Below are 8,627 nucleotides of genomic sequence, written 5' to 3'. Positions count from 1 at the left end.
ATCTGGACTATTATTTCATAAATTCTTTAAATTAAATGCACATTTAATTCATTAGGTGGTAATCTTCTCTTTTTCAGAACTCGATAAAGAGTTGTCACGTCATTGGCGGATCTTTCACCAGAATTATAGTATGCATAAATCCTCACGTAATTTCCCTACCTCACAACATGTTTTGTTTTGGGTGTCCAATATAATAAAAATAAAATCGATACGACAAAACTATTACATTTATCGCAAAAACTGTGTCCCCTTTACAATCATGACTTCTTAAGAAAGATTGATCTATCTTGTCGAATAAGTCATTGAACAGAAACTGAAGTTTTATTTATTTCACAACTTATTTATGAGGTTCCATCTCAAACTTTGCAAACATTATAAGATCGCAAAGATTATGTTCGGGTTTTGTAGTTCTCTCATAATGGATATTACTGAGCCTCATAATTTTTTGATTGTTTGATTATTATATGGGAGGTAATGCTTGAAGCATAAAAAACCTGTGTCATTAATAATAATAGGCCTTGAGGACAACCAACTTCTCACTTGTCGAGTAGATAAGGTTGTTTGACTATGGGATGTAAGCTCTTGTGAATGTATAGATATATTTATAGACATTTCTTAGGTTCCAAGGAGAATTTGTTAGTTCTCAAGACTTACCTATGCATATGTATTTATAAATTCACAAGTTTTCATTTCCCACAATGGAATAACATCCTCTATTCAATAAGTGAGAAGTTGATTGTAATCAAGGCCCCGTCATATAAAGGACACAAGTTCGTTGTGACAAGAAAAATGTTCCATCGAACATTTACTTTCATATTATAGCAAAAAATAATCATGGAAGTACTTCCCATTCTTAGAGAACTGTAAAAACAAAACATCATCTTTATGTCTTGTAATATTTGCAACGTTTATTTTATCTTTTCGGCATGTGTTAAATGATTTTGGTTGAAGTGTCATATGTGGTGAAATTTTAGTTGGAAGCATGTTTATGAAATCTTAGAACTTCCCTTGTTAGTCCAAGTTTCTAGCTGTGGCAAGTTTAAGGAATGATCTTGCGCATAAATTTTTAGACTACCTTGTGAGGGTGTGTAACCATTTTTTCCCCATTTTAGCCTAAACATTTTGTTGACAAATGCATTGTTTTCTCAAGTTACTGATTACTGTAGTTGGTGCGTTCTATTATTGATTAGTAGATTCAACATAATTCATAGAAGCATGAAGAATGATATCGACCAAGGCTATTGTGGTAATTAAACTACATGTCATATCAAATTTCTAGAATCATCTATATTCTTCTCCAGCACTCAAAAAAAGTTTTAAACGAAACATCTCCGCATTCATACCATTCTTCAAATTCTCTTCATAATTCTCAATCTCAAGTATCACCTTTCTTGAATTTTTTTTCACAAATCTTCATCAGGCTGAAACTAGGTATGTATCTTTCTCAAAGCTTTTTATCCCCTTTGTGCTCAAATTGGATATAAATATGTACTGCCAATTTGCACAACTAGGTTGCTCAACAGTTGATAATGTACCCACACTTATAACATAGGCTTTTTCATGTTTTGTTATTCCATTTTTGTTTGTGGGTCTGAAACCCTATGTAGAATATTAAAATGTTTGATTTTAAAGATAAAATATTTCAATATATCTTTTTTGGGAATATTTTATTTAGTTTTATATTCTCACAGGACTAATTATAAAGAATTGCACTATAGGAAAGATTCAATTGATCAAGCTCCAATTGTTACTTCAGAGTCGTGAAAGTGTACTTGTATGAGTATATGTAGGTGTTAAATTGCAATTAAATGTGCTCAATCAATATGAAATGCCTAAGTTCGTATACTTTTATGTCTAGACACTCATGTCTTTTGGATTCCACACCCACATATATGTAAATACCCGATTTGAGTGTTCTTTTGGGTGGTAAACATAGACACTAATAACTTGTGCACAAATTATTTTAGGGACGTTAAATCTACATCTTCCTTTTACAATAATGTTTCTTCCTGCGGCACCCTTTCCTACAGTTAATTACCTTGATTTTCCCTTCTACACCGCGGTTTTCATTGTAGCATTCTTCAAGCTCTCATGATAAGCTATTAATGCTTCGTCCCATTGCCCATGCTATGCAACAAAATTACATCGAAGTCTTCTGAGTGAATTGTGGATTCTATATAAATCGCAGTTTTCGAGCTACTTCATTGTTCTTCTAATTCGTGATTGTCTCTGTGAGGACTTTTCCTCACTCCCGGGAATGTAGGTGAAGTTTCTACCTCAACTCTTTTCTCCACCTGAGCTGCTACGCAACAACTTTCTCTTTTCTCCTAAAGAAGCAAGTCATTGGTAACCATATTGTCCAAAACATTACTATTTATTAGTAGGGAGAGGACTTTGCTTCTTTCTTCCATTCATTTCTTAAATTTTGAGATGGGGTGGCTATCCTTATATTTTTCGGGGATATGAAAAGGGCTTACATGAGAGTCCAATAACCATTATGCAATATTATTTGTGCTATTTAATAAGCTAATCGAAGCGTAGGTAGCATTAAAAACAAAGAAGCCTTGTTTATATGAGGAATTATGATCGTTGGAAATGTTAATCAAGCTTCGATTAGGTATCCGTTACTTCCAATGTCATTACATGTAGAACTATACAGACTTCTTGAATAATAGTTATCTGGTATCTCACCATTCTGGTCTAGAAGAAAGATGAAGGGAAAAAAATAATTTTCATCACTATTTCCACTTAATCTATTTTTTCTTCCATCAAATCATAAGCTGCTCTCGATTTTTTTCACTTCTTCCCTCACAAGTTTTGTTGCTCTCTTTAATCTCTGGTTTATACAGTTGTTTCATTTGTTTCTATTTGCTATTCTACTTTGGTATTGTTGTTGAATTATTTTGGGTTTTCTTTTGTTCTGAGTTATCACTCTGAACTTTCTTTAAGGCCAATTTTTTTTGTGAATATTCCTGTTTCACACTCTATAGACATAGCTATCATATTAACACTTATAAATATAATTTTTGCTTTGATTGTGGTGTAAGATATTAGTTTAAACTTATATTTTAAATTTTAGTTTTGTTTGATTTTCATTTGGTTCTTACCTCTTTACTTTTGTGACTTTTCTTATCATGAATATCACTACCATGAAACTTTGTTTAATATGGCATATGGGTGATATTATTTGAAGATTGAATTTGTTTTTCCCCATTTTTGTATGTGATAAAAGATCCCTTAAGACAAGAATTGGATTTTCTTGGGATTTTAGGTAAAACTATTTGAAACACAAATGTGTGGTCAATCTTTTGAAAGAAATCACTCTTTGATCAAACATCTTGAGTCTTATTTCAAAGCTTCAGGTTTGTTAGATGGTGATTTTTTTGCTATATAGTTTATGGATTTAAGAGTAGTATACTCTGTTTCACAGAGAACTTTCGATCCTTATGGTACCCTCATATCGAGGGATTAAACCTGATCCATAAAACTATTTTCTTTTCTTATTATCCTCTTAACACTAGTTATCAATTTAATCGGGAACATAACTTGAGTTTGCTATTTATTATTTCCTTGGAGGTATGTGTGTCTGGCATGCCTAGATGTTCTTCATGAGACTGAAAAAGGTAAGAGAAGGAGAAATTGATGAAGGAACATCAAAGTCAAAGTAATGCAAATTTAATAGCTGAATATTAATAAGGTATCATCCAATATCAAACATTTATTTGTTTGTTTCACATAGCTTTTAATTAGGGTGCAATAACTCCCATGATTCCATTCTAATAGGATTGTGTCATTTGTGTGTGTATGACAGAGCATGTATATGCATGTGTCTATGTTTTTCCATTGTACAAAAGAAGATGTGTATGTTTTTGTGCTTAATTCAGTGGTTGTGCTGCATCAAACAGAGTTCCTTTGTTCTTCCACTTAACTTGCAGGACATTAAGATTCACACTGAGGTTGTAGTCATCAAAACTCACATAAATATTTCTTATGCTATGATTTGCTATTTGCTTTCAAGTGTAGAGGTCTGATTCTGTTTGTGCATAACATGTATGATAAATAAAAGAATGGTCCATTGATTCTAAGTAAATATCAGTTGAACTTAACTTCTGTTGAAAATTCTTATCAAACAGAGTTCCTTCGTGTTGTCTATTTGTCTCTTCTCTGATTTTTGTTTAATTTTAAGTTTTCTTTGTAGGTATTTATATTTTAATGTAATGCAAATAAAATCACTATAATTGTATTGTTCATGGGCTATAGTAATGAACCAGTTTATTTACGAAGACATCATTATCTTTGTAATTGAAAATTTTTCCACACCACTAATTGTATTTATATTTTTCCCTAAAAAATTGACTATGGAAATGTAAGGAATTAGTAGTGGATTATACTGGTACACTAAAGATAGTACTAATATCATCTTTTACCAGTAAACTATATAACCAATGACGCTTATAAGTGGAACGAGTGGATTACATCAGTTACAACTTAAACAATGTGATACCAAATTCTTTGTTTTTATTGGTGAGGCCACTCAATTCTTTACAAGCCCAATATGTAAAATATTGTCATCATCAAGTTCACATTTTTTGTAAATGTTTTGATAATACACTTAATCAAAAATGATATTTACTAGCAATTAATTAATGAAAATAGCTTAATCTTTGCTAAATATGTTTTTACATTCTTTGTCAATATCCCTAAAGACTATTGAGATATAGGATCCAATAACAATTAACTAATGCTGATAAAGGCTTTAGCTCTCGTTGTTAATGTACATGTTCATTGTTGCTAAAAGTTATTTTTCTTGTAATTATCGATAATGTAAATATATTACAAAATATGAAATGGATCATCATAATTTGAAAGAGGTCTTTCCAAAGCCAAATGGGTGGTTCTCCCGCATACGTTTGATTATCATAATTATCACTAGATTTTTGTTGACATAAAAACTTATTTCCATTTCTAGGAGCTGAGCAAAGAGTATCTTAATCCTTCATAGGAAAACCATAATGCATAGCACCATGTTCTGACAAATGAATACTCTTAATACTGTCCTCAAATTGCTAGCTACTCAATGCTTTCACAAGCTCAAAATGCAAATATTGTCATCATGATGTTTGCATTTTTTTACTAGCTTGAAAAAGAAGGTAAATGCTTTGGCACTTATTGAAAATTGACACTGTTTACAGTTAGTCTATATGTTGATGTTGACTATTTTTCTCTACTTATTTTATAAATATCAATTAATAATAGCTTAGTTCGTTATTACAGGAAAGTTTAACATCATCCTCCAAGATCTTTATTATGGTCCCAACACTTATAATTGTTATCATATCCTGTTGTAGATCTATGATAAAGTTCAGAATAGTTGAAAACTTGGAACTGTTTTGATCTTTTTCTTTGGTTTTTATAATACAACATAATAATATATTAATCAAGACACTGACCAATATTATCTGCGTACTAAAATACATATACAATACAATTAAGTATACTTTTTGTCTTCAAGTTTTCTTCGTCATTTTTATTCAATTTTTTGGAAGATCTGTCCTTTATTTTGACCTGAAAAGTGGTTTCTAGATTAATGTACCAGTTGATGCAGATAGCATATTTGGGAGTAAGTCTCACAGGTTCTTCACTTCAAGAGAAAAAGAAATATTTTGTCAAGTGAATGTTTTTCTTGATAAAAAGATCTAACATTTACTCTGAGATATTAAGTAACTCGCTTACTTTAATTTTTAGCTCAACAATATTTTTGTGAATGCCATCAAAATATCCTAAAAAAAATATCGTGATATTTTAAATATAGTAAATAATACATCCAATTATAGTGAACTCAATTCATACACCTAATTGGAAGATAATCTTGAATTGGCACATTCATTTCATACTATTATTAATTAACTGAAACAACAACATGAATTAAAATCTGAAAAATGATGAAATTTTATTGAACTTCATCCTGATTAAACAAGTACAGGGGCAGTTCCACTAACAGAAAACATGGAGTCATGGATTCCTAAAATACTACTAACATGCCTATAAAATAGGAACAACTATAACTAGTTAATAAGATAATGTCTAAAAGAAAACTAATCTTCTAATAAGCAGTTGAAGTGTCTAACCCATTCAAAGAAGATCATGTGACACGTAACAACACTCCTCCTGAATTAGGAGCTGCAACTTCCCAAATTTTCTCTAAGAAATTCAAATCTACTAACATGAAATGACTTAGTAAAAATGACTGCCACTTGATTCTCTGATTTGCAATAGAGAAAAACCACTTCATTATTTTTCTGCACTTCCCTCCAGAAATAACACTTGTTGTTAAAGTGAGTGGTCCTTCCCGAAACATGGGATCTTTGGGTATGGCTATAGCAGCTTGATTATCTACAAAGATCTCAGTGCTCTCTACTTGCTCTAGCTGCAAATCAATTAAAATTTTCCTGCCATAGTGCTTGATTAACACTGGTTGTTGCTGCGTGAATTCTTCTTCAGCTGTTGATTGTGCTACTATTTCCTGTTTCTTTGAGCACCATGAGAAACACCCTGATCCAAAATGGGAACAATAACCAGACGTGCTTTTCATATCACCAGTTGACCCGCCCCAATCACTATCAAAATATCCATTGAGTTTGAAATTCTAAATTTTGGTAAATCTGATTCCATAGGTTAGAGTTCTCTTAAAAAATTCTAAATTTTGCTAAATCTGATTACATACGTTAGAGTTCTCTTAAGATACCTAACTACTCTTTTGGCGACCATCATGTGCAACTCACTTGCACAATTTTAAAACCTGGATAAAACACTCACAATAAACAAGATGTTAGGCCTTGTTGTTGTGAAATATATCAAACATCCAATTAAGCTTCAATATACACCTTCATCAACTAGTTCTGCTCCATAATCCTTTTTCATCTTTTCTTTGATTTCATTGAAGTACTCACACTCTTCCATCCTTCCATTATAAATCTTTTTAGAATCTCCTTCATATATTTATTTTGACAAACAAAAACTTCATTATGAGTTTTCTTAATCTCCATTCCCAGAAAATAGAGAGTGGCCTAGCTGGAAGGCCTTGGCTAAGGACTTCATTGAGGCGATTTTCTTACAACATAGAGATTATCCCTAATTGTTATTCCATAAAAAAGATAAGAGAGAGATCCAACAAAAGCTACAGAGAGTTTTCGTACAGATGGAGAAAGGAGGCATCCATAGTTTGGCCTCCCATATGTGAGATAGAAATTGTTGAAATATTTGTGTGCGTTCAAGAACCATAATACTATGACAGAATCATGCTTCTCATTGGAGAAAAATTTTCCAAGATAGTCAAGGTAAGTGAGATTATCGAGGATTGATTGAAACCCTGGAAGATTACATGTGTTGCTGCTTCGCCCAGATCCTCGGGCTTGTTGAAAAAGAAAAGAGAAGACGTGTTAGTTTTTTCATATGAAGGAAAGAATACCCTGAGAAGAGAATCATTGCACCAAGGTCATTCTCGACCTTCGTAAAACCCATACAAGGCTTCTTACATACGAGTCGACTATTAAAATACCCCTCCTCTCACTTACCAAAATGCTCACCCTTCTGCTTATCAAATTCCACCTCCCATCTACCAAAATTCTCCTCAAGTTTAGAAAACTCCATCTAATAATCACGAAAGTGTAACTCCAAACTGTGCCACCGTGCATTAAAATTACCGAGCGCCTCCCCAGTATAGCAATCGTAAGCTCCAGTTTACAAAAATAACTCCCCAAACTATCATGCTCCATTGCCAAATTACCAAACAATTCCCTATCCCATATATTAAGCTCCCCATCCTACTGTCCAAAATTATTGTTAGATGCCTCCTACTCAAGGAAAGTATGATCATCCTTGCCCGAAGTTTGAGAAAAATGACTGCCAAACCTTTTACAACAAATTTTATCTTTAAGGCTTTTCTGTTTATTTTTCAATTTTCCTGTAATTGTATGAGAATGAATGAAAACAAGTATTTCTTTCGTACCTGAAATACTTAGGGCCTAAATTCTCCCTATGAGATACATAGACAGACTTTCAAGGCCCGACCCTTATCTTTCAAAATTTTCATTCTCCTGACTTCCATTTCACAAGGAAAATGATTGAAAAAAATCAACAGATGTCAAAGTGATGCAGCAAAAAGACCTTAGCTCAATGTGATTTAATTTTCATGAGATCATCCAATATAAAAATGATCAAACTCCGGCTTGATTATAATAAGTTTCCCTTTTACTCATGGGTTGGCATGTCCTCAAACAAAGCAACTTTTGTGTGTCGATATGCTATCTATGTGGTATTCAGTGTCATGTATTCTAAACTCAAACTTACAAATTTGCCTTCAATTATTTTCCTCCCCAGGTGCTTACAAACTGGTTTGTGTCGATTATAGTAGATGATTATCCCTATTTGACTAGATCAAAAGGGCCTGCAAATTCCATTCTCGGCCAAAGTTCAAATAAGGGAAAAGTAGTAATGGGGGACAATAATGAAGAAATTAGTCTCAGTGACATTGTGGTGGGTCAACTCATCATAGCGAATCAGAATAAACTGATTGTGCAACTAATGCAGCAAATTGCCGAGATGAGAGTAGAAATGCAAAGGAGACA

The 8,627-nt window shown here is 32.6% G+C and overlaps 1 long non-coding RNA gene across 1 annotated transcript; it reads left to right on the top strand.

Annotated features, from left to right (window-relative positions):
• The first annotated feature begins 602 nt into the window (after nt 1-602).
• Nucleotides 603-4,150, top strand: LOC138337166 (uncharacterized). The gene is made up of 2 exons (XR_011210650.1): nt 603-1,431; nt 3,577-4,150. It is a non-coding gene; the product is annotated as an uncharacterized lncRNA (long non-coding RNA).
• The last annotated feature ends 4,477 nt before the right edge of the window (nt 4,151-8,627 follow it).

Source organism: Solanum lycopersicum, chromosome 7 (genome assembly GCF_036512215.1).
Source record: "Solanum lycopersicum chromosome 7, SLM_r2.1".
In the NCBI taxonomy this organism is placed as follows: domain Eukaryota; kingdom Viridiplantae; phylum Streptophyta; class Magnoliopsida; order Solanales; family Solanaceae; genus Solanum; species Solanum lycopersicum.
This window is presented reverse-complemented; position numbering and strand designations above follow the sequence as displayed.